Here is a 22,847-nt window from a genome sequence, read left to right on the forward strand (position 1 = left end):
CATTTTACTTGCTACTCCCTTTTCAGACACAAAGAAACCCCTCTCCCTCTCCCCGGGATGAAGCAAAGATGTTTTCTTAAAGGAACCATGGGCCCAGCCCATGACAGTTTCTAGGAACATCAATATCCCCCCAGCTACTGGGAGGACAGCAACTAAGCTCAGAGGGAACTGGGAAACCTGGAGTGTGGCAGATGACCTTATCGTCCCTGCTGCAGCCCTGTGAACCATGGGTCCACTACACCACTGCTGGGGAAAGGGTTGAAATTCTTCTCACTGTGGCCCGATCCTGACTGCCACTTCTCAGCATGGCTGCTATCTGAGCTTTAAAAACAGATACATGGAATGCATTCACACATTTCACACCTTCCTCTTGTTTGGTCTTGACAGGTAAAGGCATTTTAAAGCATGGGAAAGAGGGAGGAGATAAACTTTCCACCTGCCTATATTTTCACACCCCAAGTCATTGTTTACTTCTGGTCATGGAGTCCCACCAGAAGAAGAAAAAATCTTTAAAACTGTTTCCGGGAAGGGTGGGGGAACAAGAGTGGAGGGAAAGTTAAGTTCCCTTTCTGCCCACACACATCCTCCCCACACTCCATACTGTGCTTTAAATCATGTGTCTATATATACACATACACTCACACTATAGGAAACACTATGTGGGCAACTTTTAGCAGTCTAGACTTTGTTGGGTTGCAAGACCCATCATCCCTAGCCAACATAGTCAATGATAAATGATGGGAGTTGCAGTCCAATAACATCTGGACAAACAAAACTGCCTTCCCCTGCCCTAGGGAATTGAATTCAGAATATGGGTCTGTCATCATCATATCTCATTTGGCCCTGAGAGATATGAAGCAGATAAATGGACAATACAAGCTTCTGAGCTTCACAGGATAATGATTCATAATAAAACATAATTTTATTTTAATTATTTGATGTGCATGAATAGCAGTCTTTTAAACTTTGCAATTTAAGGAATTCCATTATGAGAAAAAAATCCTGTTGTGGTACAAAAGTGTTTTTTACTACAGCCTTTGCAAATACGACTAAAGCTATAACCATCTGCTCACGTTTCGGAGAGTAAATCTTTTCTTGAAAGCAAGTTACACTGGGACTTACTTCTGAGTAAGCATACATAGAAATGATGCAGAAGTAGAGAGCACAAAATCAAGCAACACAACTCCCTAACGTATGAAGTACACATGTGGAACACAAACTTTCAGCATGTCCAAACTTCAGGGCTTTCAACAGGTATCTTCTAAGGAACATCTTCAATCAATACTTGCTGCTGTGGGTAGAAGCCTTTGATTCCTAACATAATCCCACGTTGAACTATCCTGAAGACTACTCTTCAAAGCTATTTGAAAGTAGATTTCTATTGGCTGACTGCTCCACAGATGGGTATCAATAGCCTTTCTCTGAAAAGGAGGGGAGGAATTAAAAAAAAGGAAAAGAACCAAGGACACAGTTTTCCCTGATTCTGAATAGGAGGTATAATGTCTTTATAATGCAATAATTAAAAGAAAAAAAACAATTACGGCAGTCTTATCTGGACCTTGCAGCTGTACTTTCTCGTTTTGCATTAGCAGTGTGTGTTGGAAGGTTATGACAAACCATGAAAATTGCATCTTAAGAGGAGTTTTATTTCTTTTCCTATGATTTGATTGAAACAGACAGCTACATTTTGTGTATATATAATTAGGCAGTAAAATAGTCTTTGAAGGCAGATTTCCATTTAGTATGTGAGTCACACACACAACAGGCTTTCATTCAACAGCCAAAGACTGATCTTTTTAATGCCTCAACTCGCTCAACCTGTTTTCTGAAGGCTATATCCTGTGGAACAGAGGAAAAGGAGAGAGAAAACATTGGCGAGTAAGCTTTTAGGCCAAATTTCTCCATCCCAAACAAAAAAGGAATCTAAAAATGCAGCAAGTGGGCATGTCTAGGGGGATTTAACCTTACAACATGCTGGCTCTGTTCCGTCCCCTCCCCCACTCCCAGTTTGTTGGCCAGTGCTGCAATGAATGCTGTACCAGTTCTATGCGTATCTAATCCCCCTCATAAAAGGGTATTGTAGCAGTAAAACTGAGACCAATGGTTTTTTCATTCACCACCTCTCAACACTCCAAACTAATAGCACTGGGTTTTTCTCTTCATGTTTTTCTTTTCCTTTTCAATGCACAGTTTCCCCTTTCAATAACGATAAAACAAGGAAAGTTTTAAAAGCGTGAGAGATGAGTCACATTTTGTTCAGTAGGTAGTTGTCATACCAGAATGTTGCAACTATCATGGAATACGTGATTCACATATTTATTCTCTCCGCAAAATGTTTTCTTACCGTCTGTGACATATACAAAAATTGCACCAAAGGTATAGTTCTTCAGTCTTTGTCTTTATGCTTTCTTAATACACATTTCTTCCCACTTTGTTCCTTGCCCTCAAGTTGATGCAAGAGGTGATAAATAATACTTTGTGCTACATATGTCTATTTCATACAAACAGGTGGCTGAATGGTGGCAGCTTTATAAGCAACCCGCTCAATACTGAGAAGTGTTTGTGTGCATCCACTTGCTACACTTATAACTCCAGTTTTCACCACACCACTTTAAACCTCCATTAGTCTGGGATAGCGTGATGAAAACTGGTAGATCTGCTGGGAACAAAATTGCTCGTAAGGGAGGCAGCTTCTGTGCTGTTGCTTTTAAGTGCTGTTGCTTTTAAGCTGTTGCTATCAGGTGGGTATGTATTTGTATGTATCTGGACGATACAGACGGAAGGCTCCTAGCATTAGCAATTAGAAAGCATTGTGCAGCTGTTCTGTTTTTTTCTCCTTAACGTAGTTTCTGTGTTAAGGAAAAAGATGGGGGAAAGTGGTCAGAAAACATGGGAAAGTCACAAGTAGAAGTAGTTGCTGTCTGGATACCCCATACGTTAATCGCATAGTGCGTAGCTGAGGCTTATCTTTTGTTTTACTCCAGGGTAAGCACATGCAACCCCAGTTTGGATCAGGTTCACGGCACCCCAGGAGGAGAGGATTAAATCCCCCCCCCATTTCTCCCAAAAATTAAAGAAAAAAATTCCTACTGGTGTCAATGGAGGTTTATTTTCTTTCGTTAAGTGGGGGGGGGATTGGGGGAGGGAAATTGTGGGGGGAAGGTGTAATCCACCACTTCTGGAGGGCAGCAAATACAAAGCAGGCAGGGTCCTGTATGCTTACACTGGAGTAAAACATAATGTAAGCCTCAGCTTAGCATGACATATAGTTTGGCTCTATGACAAGAAAATTAGAGCCAAAACAGGCCTTACTTTAAATGTGTGTCTAGCAGGTATGCCCTTTTAACTCTTACTCCAGAGTAGTAACAGGGCCCCAATCTAGACATTAAAAGACCATCTACCCCCCACTCCATGCAAGGGTCCCAATCCGGATCGAGGGCCCTGTGCCTACTCTAGAGTAAAATCAAGGGGGAAGGAGGGGAACACTGCTGTCAGACACACATTTAAAGTAATGGTCTTATGACAGAATCTAGCATTAACGCAAACTAACTAGTTGAGCAAAAATTGTTTCAAATCTGGTTAACAAAACTGTGAAATATACTTATTTAAAGATGTATTTTATAGATAGATGTTCTATCCATACAGAGCATGTGTAATTTATGCTTGTAAATTATGAATGCATTAACTAGTTCAAAAACAACTTCCTTTTAAAACTAGAATGCAAGAAAGAGTCAAGCTGCATTAGATTACAGTCTTTAATTTTGACCTTGCAGAGTTTCTCCCCCCTCCCCCTTCAAAGAGGAAGATACAGAAAAGCAGGATATAATAAGCTGGAGCAAATTAGACTACCTCATATTAAGAAAGTTAAACATATCTCCTGCAGGATTACATTGCTTTAACCAGCCCTAAAACCGAACATACCAACAGGCATTTCTGTGGTTTATGGGCTCTATAAGCAATGGGGTTTTCAATATGGCGCGCACACACATTTAAGAACTGTACAGTTTTGCTATAGGTTGAAGCACCCAAAGGCTTATACTGAGCATGTGCCTTCCTTTTTTAATACAGCAAATGATCGCTAATGCTGAAAAAACGTATATGTTACCATCAGAAGTTACAGTGTACTTGTAATAAGATCTTCCATGTGGCTGACAATAATCTGCAAATACAGGGCAGGATCCAAAGCTACTTAGCCTTTCATCTCCAGTTCCTGGGGTGCTTTCCAGACAGGCAGTTCCTAGTGTTATTCGTCACTGTGACTTTGGATAGCTCCTTTAAAGGTCTGACTGGTTCCCTTCTGGCTGAAAACTGGAGTGGTTTCACTGCCCCACTGACATCGGAGCCACCAGCCTCCACTGGTCATTGCCTTTCTACTTAACCTACAAGCAGAATTGTTATTAACTGTCCACATGATAAGAGATATTGTGCTTTTTCTACATGGGTACATGCTGTTATGTTCGATCCACACCTTTAGACATGATGGATAGAAAGGGTGAAATTCAAGAGGACAATTTGAAATATATTTTTCCCGAGTAATATTTTTTAGAAATAATTAATTAGCACTCAAACATTCATTAAGCATGATTGCCTGATTTTGGTTCATGAAATAACAAAGAATAACGTGTTTAAGATATAGTTTTATTCAAAAGATTAAATTAGAAATGTTCCATTGAGTGGGAGCAGGGTGTATGTGTGGTGTGTGTGTGTAGGTATGGGGAACACATTGCTGAAATGGCGGAAGCCAGAAAGGTGTCATTAAAAAGATCAGCTATTTAATGAGCAGTATAATGCTGCTCTTTCAGTTAAGTGCTGCTGCACAAATATTTTGATCGATATTTATTTAAAACTATAACCCCCAAAAACTATAACCCCCATTTTAGCACTTATTAAAAGACTGGATATAAATAAATAAATAAATAAATAAATAGGGTGATAAAATGGCGCCCAATGGAAAAATTATAATGAAGGCATGCTGGGTGGGGATGTGTTTACCTCCTGGATACATCTGTGTACAGTCATGATGAAACCAAGTCTCTTGTAAAAATGGAAGAGTAGCACAAATTGTGCTAGTGTTCAGTTGCCTCCCTAAAAGCTAGATTTTCTGAGATCTGAGAAAAGATGGAAGACCCACTAAGGAAACACAGGCAAACTCCAAAAATCCCGTTTCTAATATCCCTTCCCTTTTACATGTAGACTTCTGAATAATAAAACAATCTAATCTTACACCTCAAGCCTGTTTAATTTCCCTGTGCTCATTTATTCTCTTCAAAAAACAAATGGGCACCCATCCCATTGGCCTTTATACTTCAACCCTCTTCAGCACTATTAGTGGTAACGATGCTTCCTCCATAAAATATTGTAGCTTCATCTATCATTTAACATACAGCTGCCTTGGAAGCACTTATATTACTGTGTTTAAATAGAATCTATATAAGAAACGTGTGTGTATTCATTTAGATGTAACAAAATATCAAAGGACATTATTCAAGTGTACTTTAAATCACATCGGTTTAATGAAAATATAACACGCAATTCATTTTTGTGTTGAAAATTTACAAGATTGCTTTACAGTTATTTATGTTCGTGTTATTTATGTGAGAGTCAAAATGGCAGAAGATATTGTATAATTTAGCCTGTATTTAAAAATTGTACTAGGATAACGTATGATATGTTTTTGATATTATGGTGCATCTGAATATGCCGAACTCCTGTCTCCAACTCTTCTGATCACTCCTTGTACAGGTGGGAAAGGTCAATAGCTCGGTTGTAGAGTACGTGCTTTGCAGGTGGAAGATCCCAAGTTCAGTGCTTAGCATCTCCAGGCAATGCTGGAAAGGCTCCTGACTGAAAATCTGGACAGCAGCTGCCAGTCAGTGATCCGCTTTGCATGCCATAGCAACAAATCATGGCTTATTTAACCCATGATTTGTGGGGATGCACACTATCTGTGAGCCGCTTCCAGTTTCTGTAAACAACCTCCAATCGGCCCGATCAGTAAACAACCCAGCAGTTAACATATAGTTTGTTGTTGGATTAGCCGTTGGATTGGTTAGTCCCTAAACAACCATCAATCTCGGTTTGCATGTCATGCTCACAACCTCTGATCAAAGCTTTTTTAGAAAAAAAACGGAATTTGCACGCACATGGCACAGATCCTGGCAACATGGTTAATTATTTAATCCATGATTTCCCACTGTGATGTGCAAACTGGCCCAGTGTATGCAGTACTGAACTAGATGGACCAGTGCTCATGTGAACATAGCCTTGATTTGCTATGCAGTGATAAAGTTTTCTTCCATACAGAATTAACGGTGTTTATTCACTCAGTTATTAGAAAGAACCCAGCTGGCTTCACCGCCAAACGGTTGCATGCCAGTGTTTCCCATCTTGTTATCCTGTCTTTCAAAAGACCTGTAGTTGGATCTAGTATATGCTACCACAAATGGAGGCTAGTGCTTGCAGAACAGGACTTCCCCATTCACTCCTCCTTCCCTGCAGCCCCCGCCACACCCCAAATCTGTTCCAGTGGTGTGGGGGACTTCCAGGGGACCCTCTGGAGATTTGAAGGATGCGGGTGGGGGAGCTGCAGGGAGAGGAGAGGACTTAAAAGTCATGTTCCACAAGCGGTAGCCTCTGCTGGAGGTCAGCACTTTACTTTGCGGCATGTCCGCATCCCAATTTAAGATAAAAAAATAAAGTCAACTAATGAAATTTTTAAAATAGGGGCATGAAGGCTAGCAGGGATCAAGAGAGTTGTCTGCGGGCACACTGGTGCCTCATGGACACCAAGTTGGAGATGCAAGAAATAGGCAGCGGTGTAATTTTTAAAGTGCCAAATCCCTATAGGGTAACAGCCCTGGATGGCAGTGAGTATGTGAGATTTAACTACTATTAGAAAGTCTACGGAAAGAAAATGGAAACTCATATCTCCCATCCCACCCTCAACTCACCTTTCAGAGTTTTTGATGTGGCTCTCTTTTTTCTTCTTTTAGGGGTGGGGTAGGGACGTCAGGCAGATATGAAAACAGACAGAAGCTGCTGTGATCTGACCAGTAATCCGAAGATTTTAATGATAACCATAATTATAATATTCAAGCAAAGAAGCAAGTAAAGAAACCTAAAAACAACCATTTTAAATTCAGGCCATTTAAGATAACTAGCCATTGTGATATGTCTACAGAAAGAGATTATATATTTATTGCTTCCAGCACATTGTATTTAAAGCAGGGCTCAACTTCTTTCAAAATCCAGAACGGCTTGTTTACAGAGAAAGTTCTTACAGAGCAGCAAATGTGAACAAGCCATGACCCATCAGCGTCCTCTAAATTAACCAAGACAGCATGCAGACACGGCTGCCCTGTTTTCAGAGAATTGAACATCAAGCCCTGAGGATCACCCAATGAGAAGCCCCCAAAACACACTTCCATAATCATGATTGGTTATTTTTAAATGACTCCTTTATAACATGGAGAATATAGACAACTTTCTAGCTCTTAAAGAACTTTTTACACTTATTGAACAAAGGAAATATTGCCCAAAAGCAAACTTATCAATCATTGAATATGACTGCTAGTAATAATAACTAGTAAGAAGGAGAAATGTTTTCATGACCAACTGATCGTAATTATCCTCATGCTTATTGTAGAAGTGGTAATTAACTCCAGTCAGTTCACATTGTTATTCCTCAATGCAACAGCTACTCTAAAGCATGTGGACTAACAGCACAACCACTCAATTACAGCCTTATCGGTCTATCTTCCCTATTTTCCTTCCCCCACAACAGAAAGGATCTGAGATGAGATCGCCATTTATGCTTTATTAACAACATGTTGCTACTAAGTATGCAGCAACGACACATGCCTCCTAATACGCTCAGGGTAATTGTGCGTTTTAGAAAACAGCATGGTTCAAAATCCACAGCCATTAAAGTAGGCTTATTCCCCCGCCCGCCCCCGCCCCCCGCAAACAACTACCCATTTCCATTAAATATTTTCAGAATTATCAGAATGTGGTGGGATGGAGTGATGCTATTTCACCCCTGTCAGTTTCAGTTACAAAAACATTTGTTCAGTGGACTATCCTTCTGTAACATTAGGATTGTATAATACAGATAAAGCAGAAGCATGTTTGCAATCTCACCCAGTGACCATTCCTTGGCGAGCTAACAGACTAACTATTCAGAAGCAATTTTCTTCAGGCTGAATTTATGTGCTGACCGTAGCAGATCGCTTCCCATAATAACCCTTCCCCCACCCAGTGTTAAATACAATCTGCCTCCCACTCACTGTAATAATAATGTGCAAATGACTGTAATTTTGCAGACATGAAACAGCCTAAAGTGAAACGTGTCTAAACAGAGGTCGATTTTGAAAAATTGGGGCTATTAACCAAATAAGTAAAATATATATTGTTTAAAAAGAAAAGAAAAATCCAGCAGTGACCTATGTTAGTATAAGTTAGTTACCCCAGCCCCCCAGCCCCAGCAACCTCAATTTTGCTTTTTTTTTACAAATATTAATGACTGCAGGAAGCATTGCCTGGAGAGGGAATAGACAGGCTCTGGAGTTGCAGAAGGGTAGGAAGAAAAGTGTTGGCATGAATTCATCCATGGGTGGTTGTAGCTGGAATATCTATGACCGACACTGGGTCTGTTCAGACAACACAGTATGCTATGATTAGGCCACTAACCCTTTTGCAGCAAATGGTTAGTGGGTGTGTTTAAACCATGGTTATGTAGCTACCGTGGTTAGAATGGTTCATACAACAAGCTAAGTCATGGATGGAATGACATGATAAGCCATAATGTTTAGCTCAAAATGCTTAACCACCATGGCTTAGCATATTACCTGAACAGCAGGGACGGCGCCAGAGTATATTGCGCCCTAGGCAGGCATGTTCTGAAGCCTCCGCTCTGCCCCCCCACTCGCTCACTCACTGCTACCCCCCCCGCCCGCTCGCCCCCTTGCCCGCCCCCCCCGCTACCTCGCTCCCTCCCTCACTTACTTACCGCCCGCCCGCTGCCCTCGCCCGCTCCCTCACTCACTGCTCTGGCTCCCCCCTCGCTTGCCCACCACTCCAGCTCCCTGCCCCTGCCCGCCCGCCCGCCCGCTCGCTCACTCATTGCTCCGGCTCCAGCTCCCCCCTCGCTCGCCTGCTCACCCACCGCCCGTTCCCTCCCACTCCCGGCTTTGAAGCCAGGACGCTGGAGTTGGGGCAGAGGCTTTGAAGCGGCGCGCCTGGAAGTGGCTTCCTGGCACGCCATACTGAAGCCTCCGCCTCCAACCCCAGCGCCCTGGCTTCGAAGGAGCCAGGACGCTGGGGTTGGGCGGAGGCCGGGGCAGCGGCTTTGGAACAGCGTGCCCGGAAGCTGCTCTAGGAGAGCAGCTTCCGGGTACGCTGTTCGGCGCCCTCATTTGCTTGGCGCTCTAGGCCTTGCCTGAGTTGCCTCTATGGCAGCACTGGGCCTGCTGAACAGGGCCACTGTCAATCCAGAATTATTATTTAGTCATCACAGAAAATGTGGTTTGTATGTTGCTTTAGAAAACATTTATAAGACAAAGAGCTACCAATAACATACTACCCCCCCGCCCGCTCATCCACGACTTAATTGTGGATGAGGCAGCCGATCTGGCATGTATAACCGAGACCTGGGTGGGTGAGCAGGGAGGAGTCAGTCTCTCCCAGCTATGCCCACCGGGGTACTTGGTTCAGCATCAGGGTAGACCTGAGGGCCGGGGAGGGGGGGTTGCTGTGGTCTATAGGAATTCTATCTCCCTCTGCAGGCTCCCTGTCCATGTGACTACTGGTCTGGAGTGTTTGCACCTTGTGTTGGGTCAGCGGGACAGATTAGGGATTCTGTTGGTGTACCGCCCACCCTGCTGCTCAACAGACTCCCTAGGTGAGCTGACGGAGGTGGTCTCGGCTGCAATGCTGAGATCCCCCAGACTGTTGGTTCTGGGGGATGTCAACATTCATGCCGAGGGTGCCTTATCCGGGGCAGCTCAGGATTTCATGGTCTCCATGACAACCATGGGACTGTCCCAACATGTCATCGGCCCAACACATGTAGCGGGGCACACTCTTGACCTGGTTTTCACAACTGGACACGGAGATGGTGATCTGGAAGTGGGGGACCTTACATCAGTCCCTTTGTCATGGTCGGATCACTGCTTGCTGAGGTTTAGACTTACAGCAGCTTTTCCCCTCTGCAAGGGTGGGGGACCTATTAAGATGGTCCGCCCCCGGAGACTAATGGATCCGGATGGTTTCCAAAGGGCTCTGGGGAGTTTTCCGGCTGATAGGGCTGGCTCTCCTGTCGAAACCCTGATTGATCTGTGGAATGCAGAAATGAGCCGGGCAGTTGACAGGATTGCTCCCGAGCGCCCTCTCCTGAGTAGAGCTCGTACGGCTCCGTGGTATACCCCAGAGCTGAGAGCGATGAAACAAAATAGGAGAAGGCTTGAGGGCAGGTGGAGACGAACTCCTAGTGGATGCAATCAAATATTGGTAAGTGCCTATAGTAAGGCATATTCAGGGGCACTGAGGGCAGCAAAAAAACAATACTTTGCTGCCACTATTAAATCTTCAATTTGCCGCCCAGCGAAGCTTTTTAGAGTTGTCTGGGGGCTATTACATGCTGGTCCCAAGGACACGGTAGAATCATCTGAGGCCCGCTGTAATGAATTTGCTAGGCACTTCCAGAATAAAATCTTTTGCATCCGCCAGGACTTAGACTCCAGTGTTATAGCAGGTGAATCTAGTGAGGTGTCCAGAGTACAGTCTTGTCCTGTAATCTTGGATGAGTTTCAGTTGGTACAGCTCGAGGATGTGGACAAGGTGCTTGGACAGGTCCGTGCAACCACCTCTGTACTGGATCCTTGCCCCTCTTGGCTAATAAAAGCTGGTAGGGATGGAACAGCCGGCTGGGCCAAGGAGGTGATTAATGCCTCTCTACGAGAGGGAGTGGTCCCAGACCGTCTGAAAGAGGCGGTAGTGAGACCACTCCTGAAGAAAACTTCCTTGGACCCGGAAAATCTTAGTAACTACAGGCCGGTAGCAAATGTTCCATTCCTGGGCAAGGTCCTTGAGCGGGTGGTGGCGGGCCAGCTCCAGACACTCTTGGATGAGACTGATTATCTGGATCCATTTCAGTCGGGTTTCAGGCCCGGCTTTGGCACGGAAACAGCCTTGGTCGCCCTGTATGATGACCTATGTCAGGAGAAGGACAGGGGGAGTGTGACTTTGTTGATTCTCCTTGATCTCTCAGTGGCTTTCGATACCATCGACCATGGTATCCTTCTGGAACGTCTGGCTGAGTTGGGAGTGGGGGGCACTGCATTGCAGTGGTTCCGCTCCTACTTAGCGGGACGGCTCCAGAAGGTGGTGCTTGGGGGACATTACTCGGCCCCGTGGACTCTTCAGTATGGAGTTCCGCAGGGATCGGTCTTGTCCCCCATGCTGTTTAACATGTACATGAAACCGTTGGGTGCGGTCATCCGGAGTTTTGGAGTGCGCTGTCATCAGTACGCTGACGACACGCAGCTCTACTGCTCCTTTTCATCCTCATCAGGTGTGGCTGTGGATGTGCTGAACCGGTGCTTGGCTGCGACAATGGACTGGATGAGGGCTAATAAACTGAAACTCAATCCAGACAAGACTGAGATGCTGCTGGTGGGTGGTTCCTCTGATCGGATGGGGGGTGTTCAACCGGTTCTGGATGGGGTTGCACTCCCCCTGAAGGAGCAGGTTCGTAGCTTGGGGGTTCTCCTAGAACCATCTTTGTCACTTGAGGCTCAGGTGGCCTCGGTGGCACGGAGTGCTTTCTACCAACTTCGGTTGGTGGCCCAGCTACGCCCCTATCTGGACAGGGATAACCTAGCTTCAGTTGTCCATACTCTGGTAACTTCCAAATTAGATTACTGCAATGCCCTCTACATGGGGCTGCCTTTGAAGACGGTCCGGAAGCTGCAGCTTGTGCAAAATGCGGCGGCCAGATTGATAGCTGGAACAGGGAGGTTTGAGCATGTAACACCGATTCTGGCCCGCTTGCATTGGCTGCCTATATGTTTCCGAGCCCAATTCAAGGTGCTGGTCTTAACCTATAAAGCCCTACATGGCTTGGGACCACAATACCTGATGGAACGCCTCTCCCGACATGAACCTACCCGTACACTGCGCTCAACATCTAAGGTCCTCCTCCGAGTGCCTACTCCAAGGGAAGCTCGGAGGATGGCAACAAGGGAGAGGGCCTTTTCAGTGGTGGCCCCCCGACTGTGGAATGATCTCCCCGATGAGGCTCGCCTGGCGCCAACATTGTTATCTTTTCGGCGCCAGGTCAAGACTTTTCTCTTCTCCCAGGCATTTTTAACAGCATTTTAACAGCATTTAACAACGTTAAGTTTGTTTTTAATGGACCCCACAATTGTTGTTTTTAAATGGATACTGTTGTTTTTATACTGTTTTTATGTGTGTGTGTGTGTGTGTGTTTTTAAATTGTATACTTTTAATGTTTACTATTTTTAAATGTTGTAAACCGCCCAGAGAGCTTCGGCTGTGGGGCGGTATATAAATGTAATTAAATAAATAAATAAATAAATAAATACTCTGCCCTTACCAAAATGTGAAATTATTTCTAATAATACTAATTTTGCACTTTTCTTATTATCCCTATGATCTTTACAACAACCTCATAATGTAGGCCAGTATTATTATCTCATATAGCAGCCTTAGTGAGGCTCACAGTTCAGACCCTACCAGTGAGGCTGTAATCCTGTGCACAAGTACTTCTGTGTAAACATACCTATGACTGGGCTGTAAAACAGCAATCCTATATACTTCTTCGAGTAATGAGTATGTTCCAGAGAAATACTTTGAAGGATATGGCTTCAAATTTAATTTAACTAGAGGTTGGTAAAACAACATCACACCATTATTTTCACAACTAAGTCAGGAAACCAGCACCACAAAGCCATTCTGAAATAGTTTACAATGCACAGAACCAACTGTATGGTTATGGTTGAAAATGTTTACAGTGATCTGCATTTCATTAATCAATAGCCTTCCCTTGTTTGGAAATACCCACTTTGCAAGCACTTACTTTTGTTAGCAGACTAGCGCTCTGTATTCTGAGACTGCCTGAGCGGGAGACCTCCTAAGACTTGACACAACAGCCTTTATTTACATTGCAACTGCACTGCTATAAACAGCGATTCTCAAGAATTTCTCTTCTCACTCCTAGGAAGCATTCCATTTTGCAGAATTGCAACACTAGCATTGTTTAAAATACTTAAAGAAGTATTTCTCAAACTTTTGAACTCTTCCCCCCTCCCCGTAACCTCTTCTAAATTTAACCTTTTCTCTTCCCAATCCACCACAAACCTTCTGTGGTGGGATTCACAAAAATGTTCTCATGAATGCTCTGCATACAACTCCATTCTGTATTTGTAAAATGTATATACTGGGCTGGTAAGGCAACCCAGACATTTGAAGTGGAATTAGATCTAAATATATGAGCTCCTTTTAAAATTGTACACATAGAAGCACCAGCTAATTCTCTTGAATCTCCTATATGGCAAATAAGGGTTTAGTGACACAAGCACAGATTCCCCATAAATCCACTCTGAATCAATGAGGATCCTCTGCAAGGGGAGGCATTCAATCACCCATCTTTTCCCCAAGCAAAGGCCCAGATTCATTACTGCATCTTGTTCTCCTCCACCATCCTCTGCTTGTGGTTTTCAGGCATCACACAACTCTTTCATTTATTTATTTATTTAATCTATCCTATCCCCTATGCTGTTTAACATATACATGAAGCCGCTGGGGGAGGTTATCCGGAGATGTGGACTGAGGTGTCATCAATATGCAGATGATACCCAGCTCTACCTTTCCTTTTCATCAAACCCAGGTGAGGCAGTGGCTGTTCTGAACCAGTGCCTGGGCACGGTAATGGACTGGATGAGGGCTAATAAACTGAAACTCAATCCAGACAAGAAGGAGGTACTGTTAGCGGGTGGTTCTTCTGTCCGGCGAGGTGATGTTTGCCCTGTCCTGGACGGGGTTGCACTCCCCCTAAAGGATCAGGTCCGTAGTTTGGGGGTGCTCTTGGATCCAGAACTGTCACTTGAGGCACAGGTGAACTCAGTGGCAAAGAGCACCTTTTATCAGCTCAGGCTGATATACCAGCTGCGCCCTTATCTGGACAGAGATAGCCTAGCTACAGTTATCCATGCTCTGATAACCTCTCGTTTGGATTACTGCAATGCGTTATACGTGGGGCTGCCTTTGAAAACGGTCCGGAAACTTCAACTGGTACAAAACAGGGCAGCACGTTTACTAACAGGGACTGGCCGACGAGACCACATTACACCAGTCCTTTTCCAGCTTCATTGGCTGCCAGTCCAGGTCCAGGCCCGATTCAAAGTGCTGGTATTAACATTTAAAGCCCTAAACGGCTTGGGGCCAGGTTATCTGAAGGAACACCTCCTCCCCTATGTACCTGCCCAGACCCTAAGGTCATCCTCAGGGGTCCTTCTCCGCGAGCCCCTGCCAAAGGAAGTGAGGCAGGTGGCTACCAGAAGGAGGGCCTTCTCTGCTGTGGCACCCCGGCTGTGGAATGAGCTCCCTAAGGAGGTTCGCTTGGCACCTACATTATATGCTTTTAGACGCCAGGTGAAGACCTTTTTATTCTCCCAGTATTTTAACTGTCTATAAATAAATTTTAACTTGGTGTTTTAAATTTGTAATTTTGCACTGCTGCTGTTTTTATCTGGTTGAGCTTTTATATTGTATTTTATATTATGGCTTTATACTGTTGTTTTATACTTTGAATGTTTTTAATTTTTGTGAACCGCCCAGAGAGCTCCGGCTATTGGGTGGTATAGAAATGTAATAAATAAATAAATAAATAAATAAATAAATAAGGGCGTAGTTGGTATATCAGCCTAAGCTGATAAAAGATGCTCTTTGCCACTGAGTTCACCTGTGCCTCAAGTGACAGTTCTGGATCCAACAGCACCCCCAAACTACGGACCCGATCCTTTAGGGAGAGTGCAACCCTGTCCAGGACAGGGCAAACATCACCTCGCTGGACAGATGAACCACCCGCTAGCAGTACCTCCATCTTGTCTGGATTGAGTCTGAGTTTGTTAGCCCTCATCCAGTCCATTACCGTGCCCAGGCACTGGTTCAGAACAGTCCAGAATTTCCAGAATTTGCTATCAAAATACATCTTCAACACACACAAAAATCACTTGGGCTGGGTGCAAGGTAGAAACTTCAACCCCCTTGAGGAATCCATGCTCTATATTCCTCACCACAAAAAGAGATTATTTTGACAGAAGCAACATTTGTTAATTTCATCATCAGTTGACTTACTCCATCCATAGAATCATGGGATTTTCCAATGCACACAGGGAGGTCTCCAGTTAGCTTTAATGAAGGCAGCAAAAGGATGCAGTCCTAAGCAGTAAGGGTTGTATCCACTGGTGTTCTTCCACCAGCGGAACAGACTCTGCTGGCAGATCCCTTTCTCTCTCCCCACTATATACCCCCCCCCCCCAAATCTACTCTGAAGGGTTAAGGAAACTTTTAGACCAGATTTGGCTACCAGGGAGAGAAGGGAAGGGAACCCCATCTTGCATGAGCAAGATGTTCACATAACATTCAAATAAGACCTAAAACGAAGTTCCTATATTTGAACAGTATCTCACATTCCTTCCAGCAATGCTGAGATAATTTACGAAGCTGTTTTTCATTAATTCTGAATTCCCCTGAAAAGCTAAGATGTCTGAAGATTTGGGGCCTTGCTAGACCTGCCAGCTTATGCCGGCAGGGAGGCGGGGCCAAGGCGCGCTACCATTAGCGCGCCTCGCCCAGGCTTCCACACGTCGGACGCGTAGGGATGTCGGGTCCCTGTGGCGGCCGCCATTTTTTAAATTTTATTTTAAAGGGGCCGGGTGCGGCCCGAAGACGACGGACAAGGTGAGTGTTTTTTTTGGGGGGGGGTTTGTACGGGCCCCCCCCGAAGGATCGCAGGGTGGGTGGCACGGGGGGAGGGCGGGTGCGTGGCACGATCTCACCCGCCCTCCCCCCGTACCACCCACCCTGCCATCCTTCGCCCTCCCCTCTCTTCCCCCCCCGGGCCGATGGGCACAGCGCTCGTATGAGCGCTGTGCCAGGCAGGTTCGTGGCTTTTCGCGGCTACTCGTGAGTAAGCAAGTAGCCGCGGAAGTCGCTAGACGTTCCCCAGCTCCGGCCTGAGGCCGGAGCTGGGGAAAAGGCACGCCATAAGCGAATTCGCTTATGGCGCGTTAGAGGAGGCCTCAGCGCGGCCTGCCGCTGGATTCCCCTGTGCGTCATCTGGACGCACAGCAGGGAAACCGGGTCAGAAGGCGCGCTAAGGCCTCGTCTAGCAAGGCCCCAATTCACATGACCACTTTGCACTTTGTGTTGCCTGAATCAGTTACATTAGACTGCAATCCTATGCACACCTTCTTGAGAATAAGCCCCCTCAAACACCATGACTGGGTTTTGACAACAAGCTATGGTTGCCATGGGCTATTCAACGATGAGCCACAGCATTCATGGCTGCTAGGCTACATATACAATCCTTGCTTAAGGTTGTCGTGTTGTGTGAACCTGGAAAGCATTGGTTATGTGAGGGTTAAACAACCTGCACACAACCCCAAAACAGACCATGGGAGATGTGAGGATTGCATATTCAAAACCATGGCTGCACATCCCCACAGACACACACACATGCTGCAAGGGCTGGTGCCAGACTATTTTGTGCCCTAGACAAGGTGAGCTACTTGCACCCCACCACAAATTGCACGGAAGTCCGAACGTGTGCGCTGAGTGGAGAGCTGGGACTGGCTCACTTCGATTTGGGACCGAGCTGTCTGGAATTCAACGGGACTTACTTCCGTGCGAACGCAACCTGCTATGCAGCCTGGCATCCCGATCCCCTCTGCACATTTACTCAGGGGAATAAGGCTTCCGAGTAAGGAGGCATAGGCGCATTGGGATGCAAGTCCCGTTGATCCACACGCACAGGATCAGGAAGCAGGAGAGTTTGCCTTGCAAGGAGTCCACAAGTCCCTAGCTTTCCTGGGGGTAGGGAGAGGGAGTCCCGCTTGCCTGCCTGCCTGGACATCGCGGCCTGTTTGAGGAGAGAGGCGAGGCGACCCGGTGCCCTTTCCTCCGGAGTAAGGCAGAGGCTGGCTTGGGCCAGGGTCGAGCCTGCCATGTGCTTTTTCTTCTTCTGGCGGCAGCGGCCTCCCGGCTCTGGGACAGCAGCTTCCGGGCAGCTAGAGCGGCTCTGGGAGGGTGGCTTCCTGGCAGAAGTCCGAACATGGAGCCGCCCCCCACCCCAGCGTCCCTGGCTTCGCTTTGGCTGGGCGGGCGCAGGGCGCCATCTCGCCTGCCCAGGCCCAGCTGAATCCTCGGGCTGGGCTGGGCCAGCTCACAGCCAACAACGTGCGTGAGTGCTGCGCGGCATCTGGCGCCCCTCTTAGCTTGGCGCTCTAGGCAGCCACCTGAGTGGCCTCGATGGTAGCACCAGACCTGCATGCTGCAGACCTACGGTAGGCTGTTGTCTCGTGCAGACAGTATCAGTGTATCTTACTGCTGGCTAAACATGCATAAGATTGCACTGATATTTTGCATTTGTCATTGTGACTCGAGATTCTAACAACAGTGCAATGTCCCAGGCACTGTTTTAACCACCAGGGAAAATGCAATGGGTTTGATCCAGGATCTGCCTTCCATGAGAAGAAGGGCTCCATTCTGCTGATTTTGGGCTATTCCTGCTACATGACAGCTCAGCCCATACAGCAGGGCCTCCTGACTCTCTGGCTGAGTTTGGATGACATGCTAATCAATGGGGTGGGTAGGGAGGGATAGGGACAGAATGGGAAACAACTGTTGATTAGCATGTTGTCAGAATTCAGCCTCTGTATAGCATTTTCAAGGGGCTGGAGGGGCGTCAGTGGAAAGGAAGGAGCAGGGAAGTGTATTTCCATCAACACAGTTGATCCAGCCTAAATCTGGATCCAGTCCTCGGTGTGTGTGTGTGTGTGTCCTGCAGCTTAACAAGGGCAGTCCTTTTAACAAAGAATTTTAGGGCAAAAAAAATCTATGATTAAGGTCTAAGTAAGGAAATTTGGTTACTAATACTGAACTCCCATGTTGTGCAAACTTGTAAGCCTTTTTGAACTCAATGGGATTTAGGAGCATGCAAAGTAGCTACGGACTGTACCCTTAGTCAAAAGCAATCTTTAGTCAGGCAAATGTTTTCTTTTAAGTGTTACTTCCAGAAATGAAGGCGGCTCATATAACGTTTACTCATCCACAAATTTTACACTAAGCATCCTTCTGATGTCCTGATATAAACATTAATGCACATAGTTTGCTCAGTTGGACGCAATCCATTATCGTTTTGTGCAGCACATTGCAAATTTCATGCTTTAACTTTTGGAGGAAAATAGTCTGTTATCTGTTAAAACATTTCTTTAAAAGATGCATTCTTGATTCCCGCCGTTTGACATTACAGTGAGAACAAAATCTTTGAAGTGAGCTATAAAAGAGACATACAGTATGTCCGATTAAACAATGATTGCTTTGAAACAGCATGCTTCTTTTTAATGCTTTATAATGCGCAGCCATTGGGAGACATTGGCTTTCTCCCAATAATCGGACATTTTGATTATTGAATGTTCTTTCAAGTCTGCTCAAGCCAGTCCTGTTTGGAAGCTAAAGAGGCTCTTCAGTGCAGGAAGGGTGGGGGAAGGGCTGTCCGTGCTGAGCTAAGTTGAGTTCTGCAAATGCAGTCTTTCCCGTCTTCTTACAGTGGAATGCACCTCTGCTTTCATACACTTTTGGATCTAAATGCAAAACAAAATGCAATTCTTGATGAGTTGCTTCACTGAAAGGAGGTTAACTGGGGGGACAGAGGAGCTGAAAATAATTGTATTCTCACTGATGTGTTCACGTGGTTGATAAGTGGTTTCTTGCTATTCCAGTTCACTGCTTGCGGCAGTAAATCAGCAAGCTGGAAACAAAAGGGTTACTCCTTTCCATAATAAAAATCGAACTGTCCTATTTAAGTCATATTATAAAAATGAGCAGAATATAAAATAAGGAAGGAAAGGACGAAAGGAGCCGGCTGAGAAAGGGCGATCACACAGCAGTACAGCTGAATACCCCCGCAAAGCGGGGTGAGTGGGTGGGGGAAGGGAAGGCTGTCTCTTGTTATCCTTTGGGAAGGCTGCTTCAGCTCCAGCAAAGCGCTTGAAAACGTTCGCACATCTGTATTAAAAAGGATCTAGAGGCAGTGTCAAGTTGTTACAAACATTCGGCGAAGGGCCATTTGGAGAAACGATAAATGAGATTTTCAATTGCTCCTTGGAAAAACACACAGGGAAGCCATTAGTTGTGGTTTTGCAAAAAAAAAAAAAAACCCCAACCCAACCCCCCAGCGAAATTAAATGAACGAGGGAGCCTTCCTCTTGCCCACTGCAGGAGAGATGGTGCGCTCCTACTCACCCCCTACCTGATCCTTTAATTTAAATAAAATGTATAGGCTAATGCCGTAATTGAAATGGGAAACATGATTTGTATCTTGCTGGAGCAGGAGACTGCCTATTGGAGCACTCAGTGTAGTCTGGTGATTGCAAAATACAAGGCTTTCTATGTGTGTGTGCATTTCTCACCCCCTCCGGCAGCTAAGAGGAGCAGCTATCCAATCAGAGAGCCCAGTTTCATAAAAGCTGGCCTCTGATTGGACAGATGGGAAAGGGCATTGGGAACAAAGAAAAGTCCCTTTCAGGTTCAGAGTCTGGGCTTGCTTCACACTCTCGCTTCTCTCCCGTTCTGATTTCTGCTGCTCACTATTGCAGCAAAGGCAGCTGGCTTGTGTAGTGTGTTTACATATGCTGCGTGTCTCTGTGTGCGAAAGAGACTGTGTGTGTGTCTGCTTTAAAGGATTTTTTTGGGTGTTTTTTTTCCAACAAAAAACATTTTATTTTAAAGGTTTCATGAAATCTGGTGCTCTTTTCTTCCAAACACCCCCCACCCCATAAATCTGTTGAAGAAATGTAGATTTTTTTTTCTTCTAAAAAAATAATAATTTAAAAAAATCGGCTGCAACAAAACACACTCAATGCAGTTGTAGAAGGAAAAGGTCAACTCGATTCAATACAGATCGTAAGTACGGCTGCTTGGTGTATCTATAGCACTTTAGAGGGGATATCTATTTTCATATGCAAAGGGGAGCGAGTGTTAAGAAATGTGTGCATCGGAACGAAACTGGCGTCTTTGGGTTTAAAAATAAAATAAATTCACGATTAGGGCGAGGAGTATTTAGGAGAGGGTGAAAGCGTTCCAGTTTCTCACACAAATCATCCTTAACGTGCACTTGAAGGGAGGTGGGGGGAGGGGGCGCGTTAAAACGTATTACCTTTCGGGGTTTTTTTAACTGACCAAGTGGGGGAAATAAAACTGACAATTATAGACCAGTTCTGCATATCGCCTTGCCCCTTTCTTCACAACTTGTCCTAAAATGATCAAGGAGTTTTGTTTAAGAAAACAGAATGGAATGGGGTGTGTGTGTGTGTGTGTGTGTGTTCTGTCAACATGCAAATAAACAATGTTGTGCTGAAACTCGGGCAGGAGGACGCCCATGTGTTTTTGGTGCAGTGAGCATTTTTTCCACCACCCACCACCATTAAAAAGCCTATCCACCTCCCCTCCCCCGTTTCTCTCCTTCTCTCTATTACCTCAGACTGCTGTGGCCGAATAAAGAAAAGATTAATATGAACGCCATGATACGTTTTGTTGAGCTGGATAGAAGGCATTAAAAAAAATCGCCATAAAACGATCTTTCTTATCTCGTGTCTCTTACGAGGAAAGGGGTTAGATTAGAAGGCGTTTCTCTCTCTTTCTGCAACATATGCTTTGCAATCGTGGTTAGCGCATTTCACCCACTCTTTGACTCCAGAGAAACAGTTCTCGGGGAGCGGTTCTTCGGATGCATAACTTGTAGCTATGCCAGCACAAGAGAAAGGGAGAAAATAGACCTTACGTTTTTTTCTTTTTCTTTTAAAGACCAGATCAGTATTTTCTTGATACGGTTGTCACCCATTTTTTGTTCTCACGACAACCAATTGAGCCCTTGATCCTCACGTGATGTGAAAAGCTTGAACTGTAACAAAATCGCTCCTTTTAGGTGGTTGGTTGTTACTAACTCGCCCATCCCCCCTCCCGCTTTTCTCCCCTTACATACATTTCCAGTGAACCGACTGTGTAGTTTCCAATCTATCAACAATTCATTACAGCTTTTAGCTTCCAAACGCCAGCTAATTAAAAATACTAAGCCAAGCTCCGAAAGGCGAGGAGGGGGGAAATAAATGAGAAAGATGAACCAGCGTTGGCTGAAACGATTTTGAGAAAGGGCGGCGGGCGGGGAGAGGGAGCACCCTCTGTCCTGAAAACAAGGTCGCTCATTTTATCTCTTTGGACTCTAATTACTGAATTACTCACCACATGACTTACTGACTTTTGAGCAGTTTCCCCCCTTTTTTTCTGGACAGCATCTGGAATTCCATTTTAAAAAAACCAAACAAACCCCAAAACTTTAAGTGGTGGAAAATCATATGCTTGGGAATATTTGCTTCATTTTAAAAGGCACTGTTGCTTCTGCACTCCCACCAAATGTTTTGATAACTGGTTTATCAGACTCTGATTTTATTCCCTCCCTCTTCTCTTCCTTTTCCTCTCTTTCCCTCCCCCACCCCCCTCAAGTTAGTTCAAGAAGTCAGATCTGTCAGGACGGGAGGGAAAAAAATGCCACTTCCCGACTAACAGGCGGAATCCAGCCCAGATTTTCAGTCCTTTCTTTGCCCCCCCTCCCTCTCTTTCACTAATTTTCCTCGATGTTAGCACATTCTGCCTTGTAACAACCGGACGCCTGTAGGTTTGTTTCATGGAATCATTACTTACTGATCAGGATGGCTGCAGAATCTGGAACTGAAGACGGGATGTGAAGTTGGGGGAAGCATTTTGCATTTTTTTTATTTTTTATTACAATCACATCTTGGTGCTTGTTCGAGCAAGGGAGGAAAACAAATAAGAATATTTTTTGGGTGCTCGAGGCTTCTGGTGTTGTAAATGTGAAATACTATCTTCTAGTCTGTGAAGTTGTGAGGAACAAAATATTTAAGGAAGAAAACGATTTTTTTTAAAAAAGAAAAAGAAAGAAAAAGCGGGGGGGGGGGGAAGGACCTCAGTTTTGTGTGCCAAAGTGGAAGGAAATACTTTACTCGACGATTATTCTGGCAGAAATGTTAGTTGCTTTCTACTTCTTGGTCACTTGCTCTTTAAGTAAAATGAAATGGGGCACTGAGTTCTTGCTGAGACCAGTGAGGACAGAATTTTGATTTGCTGGCTTAATTTTCTTTTAAAAAATGATAAAGGATTAAAGGTAAGCAATGTGCATAATATGTATGTAAATATTTGGACATTAAACCATTATAAAGGGCAGATTCCTTTAAAAATAATTTTAGCTAAGCTGTGTTAAACACACTCATTTGCGGTTAGAGGCCACCTTGATGTAGATCATTTAAAGTGTATGTCTTAATCAGTTTCCTGTACAGTCAGTAATGCTGTATTTAACAGACAGAGCTGTAGGTGACCTAAGAGGACATTAGAACCATTTCTAGATATGTTATCTTATGTGCATTTTAAATAGAAATGCTGCAATCCCCCCTCCCCCAGATAAAAAAAAATCTAAAAGGAATATGTTATTGGTTCTTTTTTTGTGTTAATACCCTCCTCTCCCCTCCCCCCTT

At 44.8% G+C, this 22,847-nt stretch overlaps 1 protein-coding gene across 3 annotated transcripts in view; it reads left to right on the top strand.

The window, feature by feature from the left end:
• The first annotated feature begins 19,854 nt into the window (after positions 1 to 19,854).
• ZNF608 (zinc finger protein 608) overlaps positions 19,855 to 22,847 on the top strand; it is a 117,043-nt gene continuing 114,050 nt past the window's right edge. For 2 of the 3 annotated variants that reach the window (XM_063129474.1, XM_063129477.1), the window contains exon 1: positions 19,855 to 20,205. The gene's annotated coding sequence lies outside the window, so the exon portion shown is untranslated. Of the gene's footprint in view, positions 20,206 to 22,275; positions 22,481 to 22,847 lie in introns of those variants that run through there. The other variant, XM_063129475.1, reaches the window with a different exon arrangement.

The sequence above is a fragment of the Elgaria multicarinata genome, chromosome 6, assembly GCF_023053635.1.
Source record: "Elgaria multicarinata webbii isolate HBS135686 ecotype San Diego chromosome 6, rElgMul1.1.pri, whole genome shotgun sequence".
In the NCBI taxonomy this organism is placed as follows: Eukaryota; Metazoa; Chordata; class Lepidosauria; order Squamata; family Anguidae; genus Elgaria; species Elgaria multicarinata.